This window comes from Heterocephalus glaber, unplaced genomic scaffold, assembly GCF_053883595.1.
Source record: "Heterocephalus glaber isolate CG9 unplaced genomic scaffold, H.glaber_assembly_v1.0 deba00001457, whole genome shotgun sequence".
Taxonomy (NCBI): domain Eukaryota; kingdom Metazoa; phylum Chordata; class Mammalia; order Rodentia; family Bathyergidae; genus Heterocephalus; species Heterocephalus glaber.
This window is the reverse complement of record NW_028258305.1, coordinates 32320600-32339867: the sequence shown is the minus strand read 5'-3', so window position 1 is coordinate 32339867 and position 19268 is coordinate 32320600. Positions and strand designations below refer to the sequence as shown.

The window sequence follows — 19268 nt, the reverse complement described above, 5'->3', positions numbered from 1 at the left end:
TTTACAGTACAAACAGGCTCACATGATATTTTCCATGCCCTAGCTCTAGAATTAACCATTTTTCTACAGATACCCTGTTCCTCTTAACCTTTTTAGTGGAAAATGATGTTTGGAAGCCATGCCTTGGGCTTGTACTCCTTGCTAGAGAAGGAGTTGCTCCTCCAAGGCTTTCTCGGTGGAGAGAACAGGGGAAAATATCTGTTGCACACACATACAATCTCCAACATGGACAGCTTATAAAAGACTACTATTGGTACTGAATAGAAGAGATGAGAAATAAAATCTACAATAAAGGACAACTTTTTTTCATTTTCCCTTTCTGAATAACTTAGTTCTACAGCCATTAAGAGCAGGAAAACAAGAGGGTCAGCCTCACAGCAGGCAGGTCCATTGTAGGATGTTGGAGCCCACCACCGGGAGGGATGAGTTGACCACACAAGGGAAAGGTTAAACTGGTGGGAGAAGGCATCCTTGGGTGGGGCTAGCCTGGGACAAGTGTCCCAGGGTGGACAGGGTGAGGATGCTTGTCCACAGTGAGAAGTGGCTTGGAAAGGGGCCTCAGAGCCCCAGAGAATGAGTGGGGTTCACATGGGGGAAAACTTGCTATGGGCATAGGAACTCAGAATAAAAAGGGCATCTGTGGGTGTGAGTAGTGTAAAAGAGTTTGGGCACACTCAATGTGGCTGTCAGAGCCTGGGTCAGGAGAACAGCACATCCATGTGTGGAAGGAGCCCGGGACAGGATGTGAGGAGAGCATCCACAGACAGGGGATGCCAGCAGTGGTGGTGGGCGATAGGTTACACACAGAAGGATTGAAAAGTTGTCCCGGACAAAGCCCTCACCGGGCGGGGCTCCAACATCCCTCCTTGGCCAGACCTCCATGTATACATCTCTCTAGCTCTGCACCACCAGTAGCTTCAGGATTGAATTATTCAGGAAAAGAAATGGGAGGGAAGAGGATAAGGTTGCTTCATCACCTCTGTTGTGTCTTCCATCAGCTCCCAATGTTCTCTTACACAGTAGTTGTCCACATTTTGCTATCTCCATTTTCTCAACCTTCGTGGATTCTGTAGCCCACTCCCATCTGGCTTCAGCCCTCTTCACTTTCCAGTGTTCCCAGTCACTGAGGACTTCCTCATTTCTAAACCCAAAAGATCTCCTTCAGTCCTGATGCCATTTGGTCTGCTTGAGACATTTGACAGTCTGGCCTCTGAAGATAAACTATCTCCTGGACTTCAGTGACACAGCTCTCATGATATTCCTCCCACTTCCTTGGCTACTCCTGGTCCATCTTGTCTCCAGCATCCTCTTCCTCTGTCCATTTATTGAAAGTTGCCACTACCCAAGGTCCAGTCCCAGGCTTTCCGCCCTTCTTACTCTTCACACACCACATCTCAGTGTCACCTTGGCTCTGATTCTAAACTCTATGCTAAAATTTTATGAATCTTTATCTGTATCTCTGCAAGTCTAACTTTGAACTCTAAACCTGTACATATAACCCACTGTCTCCTGCACTTCATTCAACTCAGCAATATTTCTGAGCATCTGATATTCATTATAGGCATTGTTTCAGCAAGTTCATTTATATGGTCCAGAGGCATCTAAAACCCAACACACACAGGGAAACGCCATTGTCCTCACCTCTCCACTGCAACCTATGCACCTTTCTAGCCTTTGCCTCTGAGGAAATGCCACAGGCCCCCTTGCCAGGACTACAGCAAGAAATGCCTGTCATTTCACCTCTCACCCTCACATCCAGTCAATCACTGTGTCCTGTTGACTCTGCCTCTTACACATTTCTGTCCATTTCTTTCATTCTCTACAAGTTCCCTAGATCGGACTGCCTCCTATCTGGCCTTCCCATCTCCAGATTTTGACACATAAACTTTCGATCTATTCTCCACATAGTACCCATCATATTTTTTTCTAAAATGCAAATCTAGTTATGATACTTTCTAGCTTTAAATCTTCCTTATATAATAAGTTTTCTTTGCCCTTCAGGTAAAAGGGAAACTTTTGAACCCAGCTATAGCCATGACTGTCCAGGATCTGGTCTGAGTGGCTCTTCAGCCTCATTCCTGCTATTTCTGCACACTCAGCTGATCTCTTCAGGCTCCAGCTTGTATTCTCTGGCCTAACACCGCTCCAGTACCTGGCTGTATGCACCTAGACCCTGTCCTCATTCCCTCTGCCTCAGGACCTTCTCACCCTCTCCACCTCTTCAAGGAGGTCCTCTCTTTTGCATAGATGTGGTTAGATCCTCTGCCCTGTCAAATCTGTACACTCGTCTGTAAATTACTCATTTTTACCTCTGTGTTCCCAAACGGACAAGATGATCTACAAAGTCAAGGGTCCTTCCTATCTTACACTATGTAGGCCTCAGATGGTGAAAAGTGTAAAACAGGAGCTCAGTAGAAATTAGCTAAATAGATGAATGAATTACTGCTGTTGTAATAATAAACTAGACCCTATTAGGTTTATTTTTATAATCAGAAACATCATTAACTGATTTTAGTGCATTCAATTAGGGCTAATAGATTCATATCTGATACTGTATGGTATAATCACTGAGGGCAGAAAGCAGCAGAAGCCTGTCCTCTCAAAACCAGCCTCTCCTTCACTCACCATGTGCCTGGGAAAGCTACAGCCTTCCCTGTACTTCTACTTCCCCATCTGTCATCTGCTGTGTTGAGGATTAAACAAGACAATCTGTGTAAATCACCTAGAATAGCATCTGGCACAAATTATAGAAACATTACATAAGTGAAAGTTATTTTTTTTGTCATATTTTCATTTAAATGAAAAACTTGCCTTAAATGTTCTTAATCATTAGGAATAGATTCAAAATATAAAATTTCAGAGGGGACAAAATAGCAAGATCATTTGGGGCCAAGGCTCAACTGCTGAGTGAGAGCCTGCTTTCCCTGCGTGGTCATGAGCAATGCCTCCCTTTGATCCCCATAGTGATTCAGTGTGTCCACCTCAAACTCACCTGCTGTAGAGCATAAGTTACCAAGATCGACCTAAGCAGAGGCGACCTCCAGAGCTTCTTCTTCTGCTGTGTGGATGATTTCCACTCTGGCCCTGCAACCAGAAACTCTGGTCCCTTTTTTGCAAGGTTCCCAAAACCCATCTTAGCAACACAGAACAGCCTGTGCATGGCTCCTTCTGCGTGCCAAATTTGTTCTAAGTGGAGCTTCAGTCACAAGAGGAAGTATACTGGAGAAGGTGGCCAGCTTAGCAACAGATGTGCCTTCCCGGGTTGGTTGTTCTATTGTCTTCCCTTTCGGTGTCCTGTTGATCCCTGGATGAGGACAGTCACAAGGACAGTAGAAACATCAGATGGGTTCCACATTCTTAAAAGTGCCCTCATGATGCCCGGCACAATATCTAATGCATAAATAAATAAATAAATAAATAAATAAATAAATAAATAAATAACAGGTATTTCAGTTTTTTAAGTGGCCCAAATAAGAGGGAAAAAAAAGTAAGATTTTGAAAGTAACTATAAAATTGGCTTAGAAAGTAATTATAAAATAAAGGATTTAACTGTTCCTGAAATTTCTTAAATGATAACAAAAACTTGATTTTAAAAGGGAAAAAACTTTTCCATGGCCACACAGATTTCTTTTAAAATTTTAAATTATATATATATATATAAAATAGAGAGAATATATATATAAAATATAGAGAGAGAATATATATACATATATAAAGAAAAGGAGGATTGTTTGTTTTTAAATGATAGAAAATGCATTTTTAAACAGAAAATAAACATTGCTTTTAACCTCATACTGTGAACCTACTACACTAATGGGTAATTCAAATGGAAAATATTGTCTCACTTCCAGAAGACAGAAGAGTGAAAACCTGAATGAAAAAACAGACATCAAATCCCCTAGTCTAAATCAACACACAATTTCTTTTGTATTATTTCAGTTTATTAGTCCATGCATGTAGCACACAATGTCTACTTCCTTGTATGGGGTTGGTACGTGTACCTAACACATCTGAATGCCTCTTTGCATCCCCTCTCCCTCTCCTCCCTCTCTGCTCCACTCATCACTTGATCCCCTTCCTTTTTTTGTTTTGTGTGTTATGTTCATAGTACATAATGTTTTCATTCCTTGTGTGGAGTTGGTCCGTGTACACAACACATCCCAGTTCCTTTGTGTCACCCTTTGTCCTTTCCCCTCCCCTCTTCATCTCTTGGTCCTCTTCCCGTCTGTGAACAATCTATCTCCCTACTTCCTATTATCTATCTTTTCTTTTACTTTTTTTTTATTAAATTCTTTTATTGGTACATTGTAGGTATACAACACAATTACATTTCTCTTTGGGAATTGTACCTTTACATAATGCATCTTGGTTCTTATTTTTTCCCCATTCCTAGCCCCTCCTTCACCCCCTCCACCCTTCCCTATTTACAAACACTTTATTTCCATCTTTTCCATTTCTCATCATTTTTCCTTTCCCTTCTTTCCTTTCCCCTGCCCCTCCCACTACCCCACCCCTTTGGAACTTTTCTCCGTATTTTACATTATCGATTATTCATTCTAATCATTGGTACATTTTAGGTATACAATATAATGACATTCATCATTGGAAATTTGCACCTTTACATAATCTCTCTTGGTTCTTATTTTTCACCCTTGCCCAGCCCTCCCTTCAACCCCTCCATTCCTCCCCATTTACAAAAATTTTTTTCCTATTTTTCCATTTTCTCATATTAATTCCATTCCCTTCTATCCTTTCCCCTAGCCCTCCCACTTCCTTCCCCTTTGCCCCTTTTCTTCCTATTTCACATTACCTATTATACATTTAGTCCTTATTTACACTTTCAGTTTCTCACACCAGAGAAACTATTCGGTATTTACACGTGTGTCCTATTTATTTCACTTAAGAGTATTGCCTCAATGTGCATCCACTTAGTTATAAATGTCTCTAAATTCTCATTTTTTATGGCTGAGTAGTACTCCATTTTATTAAAAAACCACATTTTCTTTATCCAGTCTCCAGTTGATGGGCATTTGGGCTGTTTCCAAGTTTTAGCTATCACAAACTTTTACTCTTTACTTTTACTCTGAGTGTGTCACATAAGAGAAACAACACACTATTTAAACTTATGTGTCTGATTTATTTCACTTAATATTATGGTCTGAAGGTGTATTCATTTTCCTACAATGACTCAAACCTATTCTTCTTTACAGCTGAGTAGTACTTCATAATGTGTAAATATATTTTCTTTATCTATTCCTCTAAACATGCAATTTGTATGAGTATCCAAAAGGTGGAACACAAAAATCAGAACCTGGAAAGATACGAATAAGGAAGAGAATGACTAGACCCAATAATTCTGCATTATCTAGGGATGAAGAGATTTACAGCCACATTAAATCGCATCAAAATCTGACTTTACTAGATGTGAAATAGTATAAGCAACTTAATTTTCTCCACTTTAGTTTTCTTATCTGTAATTCTGGTATAAAAACACATTTACATTAATGGCTTTGTGCATAATAAGTCAGTTAATATTTGTAAAATGCTGTATGAAGCCTGACATAATAAATCTTTGATAAATGGTAAACTCTTACCATATTTATCATACTTTATTAATTTCCACTACCCCCTAAGTGGTGATTTATTATAACCCTATAACTATAAATGTCAAACCCTGGATGTTTGAGGTTTGGAATTACCTGCATTTATATTGGGAAGGAAGTTTGGTTGTAGAGTTAACAAAACCTAGGACTGGATTCCAGCTTCCTCTAGATAGTAAAATGAGAAGTTTTAATTTGGCTTTAGTTTCCTCATCTTTAAAATAGAATGAGACCTATCTTGCTAGGTTGTACACAAGGTTGTGTAAATAGTATGTGGATGGTGGCAAACACAAAATGATATCTCATAAACAGCAACAATATTATTGCAACTAAAAAGAGAGGAGACAAATGTTTCATGATTTTTTATTGGCATATATTAAAGTGGAAATTCAAGCAAAGAAATAATATTTCAATTTTATGCCAGTTCACTAAGCAGATTAAAATCCCTAGCGAAGTAACTGTGTTGCTATTCCCAATGACTGCGAGATTCTGATGTGAATTATAACATATTTTAATACTGGAAAAAATAAGTCATTTGTGCATTTCAGCAGCCCAAAGAGAAGCCTTGCTTGGTGTGATTCACTGTAATGGTATATTTACAGAAGCACTTCACTTTGTCTGGGGCAGAATGCTTTTTGAAGTCATTAACCTGCAGAAATAATGACAAGAGAGTACTGCAAGAGTGTTCAAGGGTGTGGTGACATAAGGTTTCCTTCACTCCTAATGGCTGTCTTGATTAATGCAGCAAAAAATAGTCCTCTGGAGTTGAGAGTGTATCAGAGAGCACTTGAAACAAAACCCCTCAAAAAGTCTTCTGCTGATCACTCATATTAATCACATTAACATTGACTCCCAGACACTGCACAATTATTTAACACTATGATTTCTCTGAAAAACTACAGAGTCCATAGATTTAGAATTTAAGCAATATCACAAATCATAGTCGACATATCCCTTGCTGACTCTGGGGGAAGTAGTGTGAGCATAATAGAAAGGATATCACACGTGTTTTCAGCACATCTTTACTCTGCCACTCACAGGTCCGTGGACACTGCTGTTTATTGATCTGCTCAGTCTTTTTGTCCTCCTCTGGAGAATGAGAATCCAGAATACACTGACCTCAACATGTTCCTGTGAAGGTTAAATCAAGTAACAAGTAACATACATTCATCGCTGACAATATTTGTAGCCACAAATATATGAATTGAACTATTAAGCAACTCAAACATTACTTTTAGCATTAAGTGGGTAATAATCACAGTAGTTAGTATTTAGTGTGTATTTGTATGAACCATATGGTGGGTTAAATATTTTATATTCCTTATGTCATTTCATCCCCACAATAAACTTATGAGGAAAGTTTTGTTGTTACCTTTTTCTCATTTAAGGAAAAGAGGGTTTAGAGAAGTTAAGTTGCCAATCTATGGTTACAATCGAAGGCAATTGCCAAAACCAGGGCAAGACAAGTTTTTCTCACACCAAAACATGTATGCTTCCAAATTATTGGTTTTCAAATTACTTCTTAACAACAAAACATTCTCTTCAGATAAATATTTTGTAGTCTAAATCCATATCACAGATGAGAAGTAGGCTAACTGCATTCCATCAGGGTCTGAGTACTTTACCCTCAAGGTGGCCTTAGAACTACCTCAGAGGAAGCCCGGGGTCAGTAGAACACAGTGTTCAACAAAACATTTGACAATTCTGATGATCATATATTTTTCACATTTATGATTTTGACAGTTTGCAACCCACTGAAAAGGCCTAGGACAAGCAATCATTTGTCATGTTCCTGAGGTTTTAATTTTATTCTTACATTGCAAAACTGTTGGGAACAAGTCACTTAGCAGCTCTTTGGGAGTATAAAATAAACACAATTCACACATGATTCATGGCAAAAGCTCACAAATTGGGAGATTTCTGAATAATTTACGATACGTTATTGACAAAATGTCTAGATCCTACAATACTAAGTTCCTGCACACTGGCTGAAAATGTCTTTCATTTTGTCACTAATGAGTAAGAGATGTCACATTACTCCACACAGTGCCTCAGCATTTCCTAGGGTTGCCAGATTTAACAAATAAAAATGTAAGATATACAGTTAAATTGGAATTTCGGGCAAACAAGGAGTATTTTTTGTATAAATATGTCTCAAATATTGCAAGATGCATACCTATAAAAATTACTTATCATTTCCTTAAAATAATTTGGACTTTGTAGGCTAATTAATAAAGCAAGTTATTAACAGCACATAGTTAATAGCAACATATCTTGATTCACATACACAGATTTTCTTAATGAATCAGTTCATACTCTGGTTTCTCTTCAGATTGCATAAATCCTAATGAATCAGTTCACATAAGTGACAAAACAAGATGAAACAAAAGCTATAAATAACATATAAATGTATCATAAAAATACAATCAGTAAGATTGAAAATTGTGTGGACAGATTAGCATCTTAGACACAATTCAGAGAATTAGTGAGCCAAAAGATATATATTGAGAAATTTCCCATGAACAAAGAGATAAGAAATATGAAAGAGAAATTAAAAGACATACAGAATGGATGAAAAGGTACTATATTTACTTAATCAGAGTTCCAGAGAGAAAATATACAAATAATAATAGGAAAGGCATAATAGCTGACAATTTTTCAGAGTTGATGAAAGACAGCAATAATTAGATGAAAGAATTTATAGTCACAAAGGGCAAGTAAAAAGAATTCAGCTTTATAACAAGCATAAAGCATTGAAGCTTCAGAACACCCAAGACATTATATTATCTTGGAATTATTATAGTAAAAGGAACGTAAACTTTGAGTTGGATCACAGATGAATTCTAGGACTTAAAAATCAAAAACTTAAAGGAATAAAATACATTTGCATTGCTATAAAATGTAACTGAAAATATTTATAAAAATGAAAGATTGTTCAATTCTTTATAAAAGTATCACTAAAATTATGAAGGAATAAGAAGAAAAAGCAAGATATCCAAAAGGAAACATATTGATGAATGCTGAGTTAACTCCTTGCTAAATTCAGAGTTTAAAACTCAGAGTATAAAAATGTAGTTTTATATAAATGCAGACTATCCCTTAGAAAGCTCAATTTCTTTACAAAGATGTTTTTGTTACTTTTGAGTGACTTTATCATAGACCAACAGTAAATTAATTTCTAATTATCTATTTAATCAACTTAAAAACATTGAAAATCTTGCCAACTTTTCTTTACATTTTGTGAAAAGCGAGAATCTTAGTTTCTAGAATATTACTTTCTCCACTACCAAAAATATATTTTTATCCATGGTGGCTCATCACTTCTGAGAGCTGTCTCCATTTTCCTTCCTTTCTAACACCAAGGAAATTATTACACTATTTCCTCTGTCACATGTAAGTACTTTGTTTCTTACCACCACACGGCTATAATACCATGAGGTGGATTTTCCTCCCAAATGAAGGCAGGTACAGAGATGAAATAATAAGAAAGATGGAAATGTGTTTGCAACAACATACACTTACTGGGCTGCACTTTTGTATGAAGTTCAATGGTAAACACGTCTAGCAGGCAGAAATGGAAAAACATCCACAGATCAGTCTTTAGTAAATTCACTCCACTGGTTTACATTTTAGGATTCTACCTTCTTCTTGTATGGAGGGTGACTATAAAATATAATCACATGGGATTTCCTCTGTGTTTCATAAGGAGTGCTGTTAAAGGCAGTTTTTTCATGACTTCCCCTCCCCTTTTTGGGGTCCCCACATAAAAACCATTTTATTGCCAAGTTGTTAAGTGTCTAAACATCCAATAATAGGGATACATAATTAAATTATGTTATTTTCCATATAATACAAGATTATACAGGCATTAAACTAATTTTGAAGACTAGGAAAATGGTAAAAATCTGAGAGGAGAATCCAGGTGAAACTCAGTAGCCATCCTTCAGGGGCTGCTTTTATCTCTCCTTGGGTCTTCATCTGAAAGGGTACAGTACTTTCTTCAGCTCTTCTCCAACCTTTACTGCAAGTGTCGGTAAGGTTATGGAGAAAAAGCCTGAAGAGATTACAGATTCACTCAATTTTATGGCTCCTGGGGTTTTCATTAGTGCATACTCAGCCCCTGCTAATTATCTAATTCCTCAAGTGGAACTCTTCTTACCCATGTCTACTGTCTACACGGGTAAGAGATTTGGGTACTGACCACTACCCCATGGAAGGTTTTCTAAAAGGTTCTCTAACACGCTCAAGGAAAGTCATGAATTTGAGATTTACCTGGTCTTGTTTCCCACTGCAGGAGTGTGAGAGGCTCTTTAGCTCCCTGCATCAGTTTGGAAATGGAGGGATCACATATGAAGTCATCTTACTTATCCAGTCTTATCTCCACACAGTTGAGCACTCATTTTCTGAACACTTAACATATGTTAACTGATAATACATGTTCCCTCATTTTTATATCTGTGATACTGAATTATAAGCTTTGTGAAGATTTGTAGAAGTTTTCATGGGCTAGCTGAAAAAGTATGAACTTTAGAGATAGAAAGAGCAAGCTAAGCTCAAATACTGCCTCTGTGATCTATGTGGGCATGAACAAACAGTGCATGGGCCCATTTCCTTCTTCTTTAAAACATAGATAAGAATACTCAAGTAAGATCTTGGCCAATACAGATGCTGCGTACAAAACCCCAGAAATAGGAAAGTTTTCAAAAGATGTTTGTTTTCTTCACTTCCCATTCTCTTACATGTAATCTATTTCATGGACTACCTAGAAGAGCATGGAACATAGAGCAGCAGCAAACTGAATACAGTCAATTGAATGTTGCAGTCTGGTTTCGGTCTTATTCTCACACTATGTTACAAAACAAGATTTGCTGCTCCACTACTAAGCAAGAATTTACCAATAATCTCCAAAAAACACTAAAGTTTAGAGGAAAAAAACTTGCCCTTTTCTCCCCTCCAGAAAAACATGTGTCACAGACATCAAGACACTTAAAACTCTGGCTGGTAGAATACTCCTTTTGAGGAGGAATTAGGGCCAGTCAACTTCTTTGAGGTTTATATCCTTAAAATTGATTAACAAATTAAAGCATACATATTAATTATATCTAACTTGTTAGGGCATAGAGGGTGCAGAGTGAAAATGTTTTTTACAGAAGTATTCTTAATTCATTAACATCTTAGTGAAATTTCTTAGGACACTATACTGCATTCTGAAGGAACACTTAAAAGAAACAAAAGCTAAAGGCCAGGATATAGGAATAACATCATCAAAACTAGGTCCTTGAGGAAAGTGACACTGAAAAGGAAGAGGTCCTTATAGAAACCATAACCCAAACTCCAACCCTAACCCTCATAGAAAGACAGCAAGGGACCCAGGCATAGTGGTGCACACCTATAATCCCAGAACTCTGAAAGATTGAAGCAGGAGGATCACAAGTTCAAGCCCAGTCTGGGCAATTTAGTAACCTAATGAGAGATCCTGTCTCAAAATAAAAATATGAAGGGATAAAGGGGCTGGTGATGTAGCTCAGTGCAAAGGCCCTGGGTTAAATCGGGGTGGGGGGGGGGGAAGGGGGAGAAAAAGAGAGGAGATAGAAAGAGACGAAGGAAGAGTGAGAAAGGAAGAGATGAAGGGAAAAAGAAAGAGGGAGAGAGGAGGGAAGGAGATAAAGAAGAGGGGGGGAAGAGGAGAAGGAAGGAAGGGAGCAAGAGAGAGGTTCAGGGAGGGAAGGAAATATGAAGGGAGAGACAGACAGCAAGGATTTTAGGCAACATACAAGATCTACTAGGAAGTGATATAGGGACAGCATGCATTTATAAATTCCCATCTGGACTATAGTTGCTGGCCCTACCTAATAATTCAAGTTCTATAGGGAGGGGAGTATTTTTTAGAATTTCTATTATATGGATAACAGCAAAAACTACACTCATCAATGATACCTAGAACAAGAAAGGAATCAGTTAAGAATAGATTTATCTTAGTTTTGATTTTCATCCTAGCTTTGCAACTTTTGAAGGCCACATAAATTACTTCATGAGGATACCTAATTTCCTGGTGTGAAATAAGAACCATGTCATATTGACTGCTTATGTATTTTAAGTATGATTGCATGTAACAAACAACAATTTTGAGGCTCTGATAACAATTTCTAATTCTCCTCTCACTAAAAAATATTAGGGGAAATTCTTAGTCCAGAGTGGCTAAGAGATGATGGTTCTTTATTTTTTCTGGTCATTTTTATCAAGGTTTCCCTTCCTACCTTTACTGCTCTGATTCTTTATTCAGGATCACATCATTTCCATAGTTTTATTCCACACCAGCCAGCACTTTAAAAATGTTTATCCTTTCATTGTAGGTGTAACTAGTGATAAAGCTAGACAGAACTGCTCTCTTCAAGATACAGTACTCTGAAAAATGCTTGATTCCAATTATTTTCACACACAAGAATAATACTTTAAGTGTGTAACCCTGTAGCTTTCTCTCTTTTTCTGATCTCAGTATTTTGAATTCTAGAGAGTTATTTTGAAGTCAGTGATTAGCAATATGTCCACCATGCCATGTGTTCTGGTCAGAAGAATAACTTTCTGATTAAAGTTTGAGTTGAAAATAGATTGGGGGGCATTTCACAGATATAAAACACTACTAAACACTTTCTCACATACAGTGGGATTTGAGCATTCACCTTTTCAAACCCATACAAAGAGGTGGCTTTTTTTTTTTTGCTTAAATTCTTTTATTGGTACATTTTAGGTATACAATACATTTATCATTGGGTGCTTGTACCTGTACATGATGTATCTTGGTTCTTATTTTTTCCCCATAAGAGTTGGCTGTTTTAATGCAATAATATTGCTACCCTTCTAATGAGACAGAGTCTCTGTGGAAATTTTCATCAATTCTCAATGCCCCTTAAGCAATTAAGTATTACTTCAGAACTCTATAGTTCAAGTAGAATTAAGTTCTTTGTCATAGTGGAATGCTGGGGGGAAAAGGTTTGGTTAAATCCTCTCTAACAGTGCTTTTCAGGATCTGGGTTTTAACCCAGTCATTAGTGAATCGTGAAACCAACCAATGATCTGCAACCAATATTAAAAATATGGCAGTTTGTAACTAAAGTTTTCTTTTTAAGTAAAGTGGAATGAAAAGAAGAAAGGAGACTAAAGGGAATGAGAAAAGGTACATGTTAAGTTAGGTGTTATTTCATGAACTTTTTGATTCAGGTATAAAGAATGGCCAAACACTTCATTCTTTCCTTCAACAAGCATATTTTAAGTAACTTCTCTAAACACATTAATGCACATTTGAAGTTTGAGCCCTGTATTCATTCACATTTCACAAAGGAAAATTCTTCCTGTCTCCTCCTTCCTAGAAATCCCTTACAATGAAGGCTGTGGGTCCCAAAACACTACAGGGTCTGAATATCCCACATGGTTAAATCCATAGTCAAGTTGTCCATGTCCTTCCAAGATAGTTTACATCCCGAGCCATTGTCCCAGGTCAGGGCTAGAGTTTACAGAATGGAAAAAGTAAAAGCAAACCAAAACGAGGTTGTCTTCATCACTTTCTCATTACTGGGACAGAATATCAAGAGCCCACAACTGAATAAAGGAGAGGATTGTTTTGGCTCACAGTTTCAGGTTACGGTCTACTGGCTCCAAGCCAGAACTACATGGCAAAGGGGCCTGGCAGAGGAAAAGGGAAAACCCACAGCAGGCAGGAAGTGCAAGAGAAAGGAAGAACTGAGGACTGCAGTCACACACCCCAGTGACTCACCTCCAATCAAGAAACACCTCCTGACAGCAAATTTGATTACTGAATTCATCAATGGATGAATCCACTGATGAATATAGTGCCCCTGTGATTCAATCACTTTCCACATACATGAGAATTTTGTGAGACATTTTAGAATCCTCCACTTCTTTTGAACATCTTGAGTTTTCCTTTAAAGAAGGAGAGAAGGAGGGAGGGAGAGAGAAAACAACCTCTAGAAATTAGCAAAGTAACAGTAACTTAAATAGCACCTAATGAAAGGCAAAGAACAAAGTAATTCACAATTTCAACGCAGGCCTCCCCAGCTGGGGTCAAGGATCTCAAAATGCTGACATAAAGTAGATTAAAAAGGGCCAAAAACCTCAATAGAAGTAGACCAGCAGTCCCAACTTTTAATTAGAGTAAACTTTAATTAGAGTAAGCAAGAAAATAGAGAGAAGACTCTAATAAAATCAGGAATGAAAATGGAAACATTACAACAGCTACTAGAGTAATACAAATGATCATCAAAACTATTGTGAACAATTACATGCTAAAAACTGGAGAGCCTGGGAGAAATTAAGAAATGCCTAAACACCTACAACTTGCCAAAATTGAATCAAGAGTAAGTGGAAAAACTAAACATATCAATAATGACTAATGAGATTGCAACAGTAATTGAAAATTTCTCATCAAAAAAAACTCCAGGACATGATGGTATATAGGTTAATTCTATAAAAAATGTAAAAAACTAATTTAATTCTTCTTAAACTATTCCCAAAAAGTGAAATAGAGGGAATTCTATTTTATTAGGCCAGAATTACCCTGATAAGAAAATTAGGCAAAGATACAACAAGAAAAGGAAACTATTGGACCACATTCCTGATACACAGATGCAAAAATTCTCAATAAAATTCAAGTTTTATTGTAAACCAAATTCAACAGTGCATCAAAAAGATCATATGCCATAATCAAGTGGAATTTGTCTGAGGGATACAAGGATGTTTTGATATACGCAACTCAAACATGACAAAACATATGAACAGAATGAAGGACAAAAATCATATTATTACTTGCATAGTTGCTGAAAATTATAATAATCAATATCGCTTCATGATAAAATAAAACTCTCCAACACATTAGGTATAGAAGGGAAATACTTTTAAATGTAAGAGGTATTATGTATATATGAAAATAGGTATATGAAAAAACCCATAGCCAATAACACGCCGAATGTGGAAAAGCTGAAAGTGTTTCTTCTAAGATCAAGAACAAGACAAAGATGTCCCCTTTCATCACTCTTATTTTAATCTATGAGCAATTAGGCAGGAAAAGAAATAAAAAAGAAATAAATGTCATCCTGTTTGGAAAAACTAAAATTAAAATATCTATGTTTGCAGGTGACACAATTCTATCCAAAGGAAAACTTATATACTCTCTCAAAATGTTGTTGGAACTTGTAAACCAATTCAATAAAGTTACAGCTACAAAATCAATATACAAAAACAACAGCATATTTGCACACTAATAATGAACTTTTTTTTTTTTTTGTACCGGGGATCAAACTCGGAACCTTGTGCTTTCGAGGGAGGCACCAGACCCACTGAGCTAAATCCCCGGCCATAATGAACTTTTTGAAAAATAAAATTAAGCAATAAATTCCATTCACAATAGCTACAAAAACATAATTAATTAGGAAACAATTTAATGAAGTGAAATATCTCTATATTTGAAAGCTAAAAAATTGATGAAAGAAATTGTAGAGTACATACAAAAGAAGGAAAGGTAACCCATGTTCATGGATCAGAAGAAACAATATTGTTAAAATGACTACACTACCCAAAGCAATTTATAGATTCAATGCAATTCCCATCACAATTACTTTCTTCACAAAAATAGAAAGTCTTAAAGCTTATACTGACACACAAAAGACCAAGAATAGCTGAGGAGAAAAGGGGGTAGGGGGACACAAAGGTCAGTGGGGTCATAACAACTGAGTTTGAAACATACTGCAAAGCTATAATAATTAAAACTATGTGGTTCTTGCATTGAAAAACACACACAGAGCAATGGAATAGAATAGAAAACTCAGAAATTAATCTACATACATATAGTCAACTGATGTTTTACCAAATCACCAAGATCATACAGTAAAGAATAGACAGATGGTACTGGCAAAATTCAACATGCAAATACAGAAGAATGACAGTGAAAACCTTTATCTCACCATTTATAAAAATAAACCTAAAATGGATGGAAGACATAAATCCTAAACCTAAAATCATGAAATTACTACAAAAAAACAAAAGAGAAACACTGGAAGACACTGATATAGGCAATGTTTCTAGATAGGGCCTCGAAAACACAGGAAACAAAAGTAAAAAATACATAAATAGAATTACATCATACTAAGAATGTTCTGCACAGCAAAATAAATAGTAAACACAATTAAGACACAGCTTACAAAATGGAAACATTATTTATATTGATATATGTAATATGGGATTGAGATACAGAATATACAAAGAACTCAATAGCTTAACACACACACACACACACACACACACACACACCCCTACCTAAAAATGGACTAAAGAATGAATGTTTCTCAAAAGAAGACATACAAATTGCTTACAAATATATGAAAAAAGCTCAATTTCATTAGTTATCAGAGAAATGCAAATCAAAACCACAAAGAGCTATCGTCTCACCCCAGTTAAAATGACTGTCCTCAAAAAGACACAAATTAGCAAATGCCACCTGGGATGCAGAGAACAGGAACTGTTACAGTATACACTGTTAGCAGGGATGTAAACAAGGGCAGCCATAATGGGAAACAGTACAGGGATTCTTCAAACAACTGAAAATAGAACTACCATATGATCCAGCAGTTCCACCACTGGGTATATAACCCAAAGAAGATAAAATCATTATGCCAAAAAGGTATTTGCCCTACCGTATTCATTACAACACTATTTACAATAGCCAAAATATGCAATTAACCTAATGCCTTCAATGGATGAATAGATTTTTAATGTGATGTATTTACACAATGGACTATCATTCTGCCATTTTAAAAATGAAATTCTGTCATTTGCAGCAACATGGATAGAATTGAAGGTCATTATGTTAAGTGAAACAAGCCAGACACAGAAAGACAAATACTACACGTTCTCACTCACTTTTAGAAATGAGTGAGTCAACTATGCACAGCAGAATGAAATAGTGGTCACTAGAGTTTGGGGAGAGTAGAGAGGTGGGGAAAGAGGCAGGAATCATTATAGAAAGAAGTTCAAGAAAGTGCACAAAAAACAGAATAGAGGAATTACTTCTAGTTCTTCTTTATCATAGAAAAGTTAATGTTGGGTAAAATAAACTAAAATATATTTCAAAATGACTAAAAGAGTACGAAATTCCCCACACATAAAAATGATAAATGATGGAAATCCTTATTACCCTGATTTGATTATTACACATTGTATACATGCATTGAATTATTATAACATACCCCATAAAGATGCACAAATTTAAAAGTTAATTAAAACAAAAAAGGCAGAGATAAAAGGCCTTCATATGTTAATCCCATAATTGCTATTTAGGTATTACTTTAAAAGTATTCATAAGAAATTCTCTAATTAGGCATGCAGATCAAATGAAATATTAAATTAAGCATGCAGAACAAAAAGTAAATTCAACAGAAAAATGGCCACGTGTACCATGTAATCTTAATAGTTGATTTGACTGGGTTAGAAGATTCCTGGAGAGGCAATTAAATCAGTTCATTGCTCTTTATAACTGAATATGCTGTTAGGAGGTGGGACTCAGTTAGAAGAGGAAGGTTACTAGGGGTATGCATTTAGAAAGTATTGCTCTCACGACCCTCTTCTCCTGTACCCTGCTTCCTGGCCACCATGAAGTAAATAGCTTCACTCCACAGTGCTCTTCCACCATGATGTTCCTGCCCTGGAGCCAGCCAACCATGGACTGAAACCTCACAAGCCATGAGCCTGATGAATCTGTCTTCCTTTAACTTGTGTGTCAAGTATTTTGGTCACAACAACAAAAACTTCATATATCATAGATGTTAAAGAATGCAAGAGAAATCTATCCTAAATAAGAGCAGAGGAGCCACAAGAAGACCTGCCAAAGTTATTCCTAGGAATTCTGTGAAAGAACAGGGGGTTGGGTTAAATTCTGCCCAGTGCCATCTCCCAAATCCATTGTTTTAGGCTATTTCTCTCCTGATTCCAAGTACTGGGGCCTGGCGGTAACTGAACATTACCCAGTTTTGGAGAATATAAGGCAGCGTGCTGCATGTGTGAACAGAATTAACATTGCCCATGACTTCAGAATGTAGACATGGTCAGAAGAATATACTTATTTACTTGTACTCCAGCTAGAAACACATCTCGAACCCAAGAGAACTGCCATAAACAGCAATTCCTAAAACTTTCCCTGACACTGGACATCCTGAAACAGGCCCCTCAGACACAAAACAAAGACCAAACCAGAGGGAAAAAGCAATAGGACGAGAATCTAGGCACTTGTGCCAAAGTTACTCATCAAATAAGACATTTTCCAAATTCCGAAACTGTTTCCTTCTTGCCAAAGTGAAATTGTGCACTGAAGGTCTGTGTGGAGCTGAGGAAAGTCTTGCAGACAAACTCTGAGGCAAAGAGTCCAGGCAACTGCTCAAACTCCTCCATGGGCTCTCCATGCCAGGAAGTGGGGGTGAGCTGCAGACACAAGTCTCATGGGGACTTTTCTCATGTCTGACTCTCCAAACTGTCACCAAACCAGGCTAGTTTTGCCTGTCATACAGCATGCCAATCCCTGAAACCATGAATTGTGCAAAGTGAGAGAGAGAAAGAGCTCATTCATAAGAAAACAAAGCCTATGGAGATGAAGAACAAGTCTTAAACCCACCAACCTGAAGATAGGGTTTGAAGATATCTATGGATTAAGGAATAGAGATGATTGGAAGTGGATGGTAAAAGCAGGTGAAGTAGATTAAGACTAGTGTTTATTCAGGTCTTCCTTTGGACTTCAAATAGAATTCGGCAATATGTAACAATGGCCATACATCATTAGCAATGGAGTTTATTCCAGGAATACAAACCAGCAGAAATATATAATCAAAGTAATCTACATATTAACAGTCTAAAGGAAATGAAAAAAAGATATTATTTGGTTGTAATTCTTTTTATTTTTTCTATTTCTTTTTTTGTGTGTGTGCCGGGGATCGAACTCGGGTCCTTGTGCTTGAGCAGCAGGCAGCGAAACCACTGAGCTAAATCCCTGGCCGTCTATTTCTTTTTAATTAAAACATAATTATAGATTTTGATGGAGCAATGTGTGATATTCCCATATGCATATAAAATGTGTGTTAAATAAATAAAGCAGGACAAAAATCTAAAAAGAACAAGAGGGCTGGGGATTTAGCTCAGTGGTTTCGCCGCCTGCTACGCAAGCGCAAGGACCCAAGTGCGATCCCCCGTACAAAAAAAAAGGAGCAAGATAACAAAAAGTAAACATACACTACTTGGGGCTAGGTAGACAGCCAAACAGACTAGCAAGCAAGAAACGCTGTCAGCGACAGACCACTGGGGTCCTTTGGTTCTCAGTCAAGAACCACGAACACCCTGAGCCCCTCGGAGCTCAGTCCCATACATGCTGCCTCATCACCTAAACAGCGCTTCATCTTCTCATGCATCCAAGAAAACCAGGGCTGAGAACAGTCTCTGTCCAAGGAGCTGTGACCCCTGGAAACCTGGTCATGTCATCTCCTTATTTAAAGCCCCCAGGATCTTTCTCATGCTCTGAAGGAAAAAAAAAATCCCAATTCCTTAGCAAGACCCACTGGCTTCATGTATATTGTCCCTGACAGCCTTCCCATGTCGATCCTTCCACCTCCCTCTACC

The 19268-nt window shown here is 37.2% G+C and overlaps 1 long non-coding RNA gene across 2 annotated transcripts in view; it reads right to left on the bottom strand.

Annotated features, from left to right (window-relative positions):
• LOC110347943 (uncharacterized) overlaps positions 1–19268 on the bottom strand; it is an 82416-nt gene that overhangs the window by 49131 nt on the left and 14017 nt on the right. For both annotated transcript variants that reach the window (XR_002392872.2, XR_002392873.2), the window contains exon 3: positions 2993–3304. This is a non-coding gene — a long non-coding RNA (uncharacterized LOC110347943). The remainder of the gene's footprint in view (positions 1–2992; positions 3305–19268) is intronic.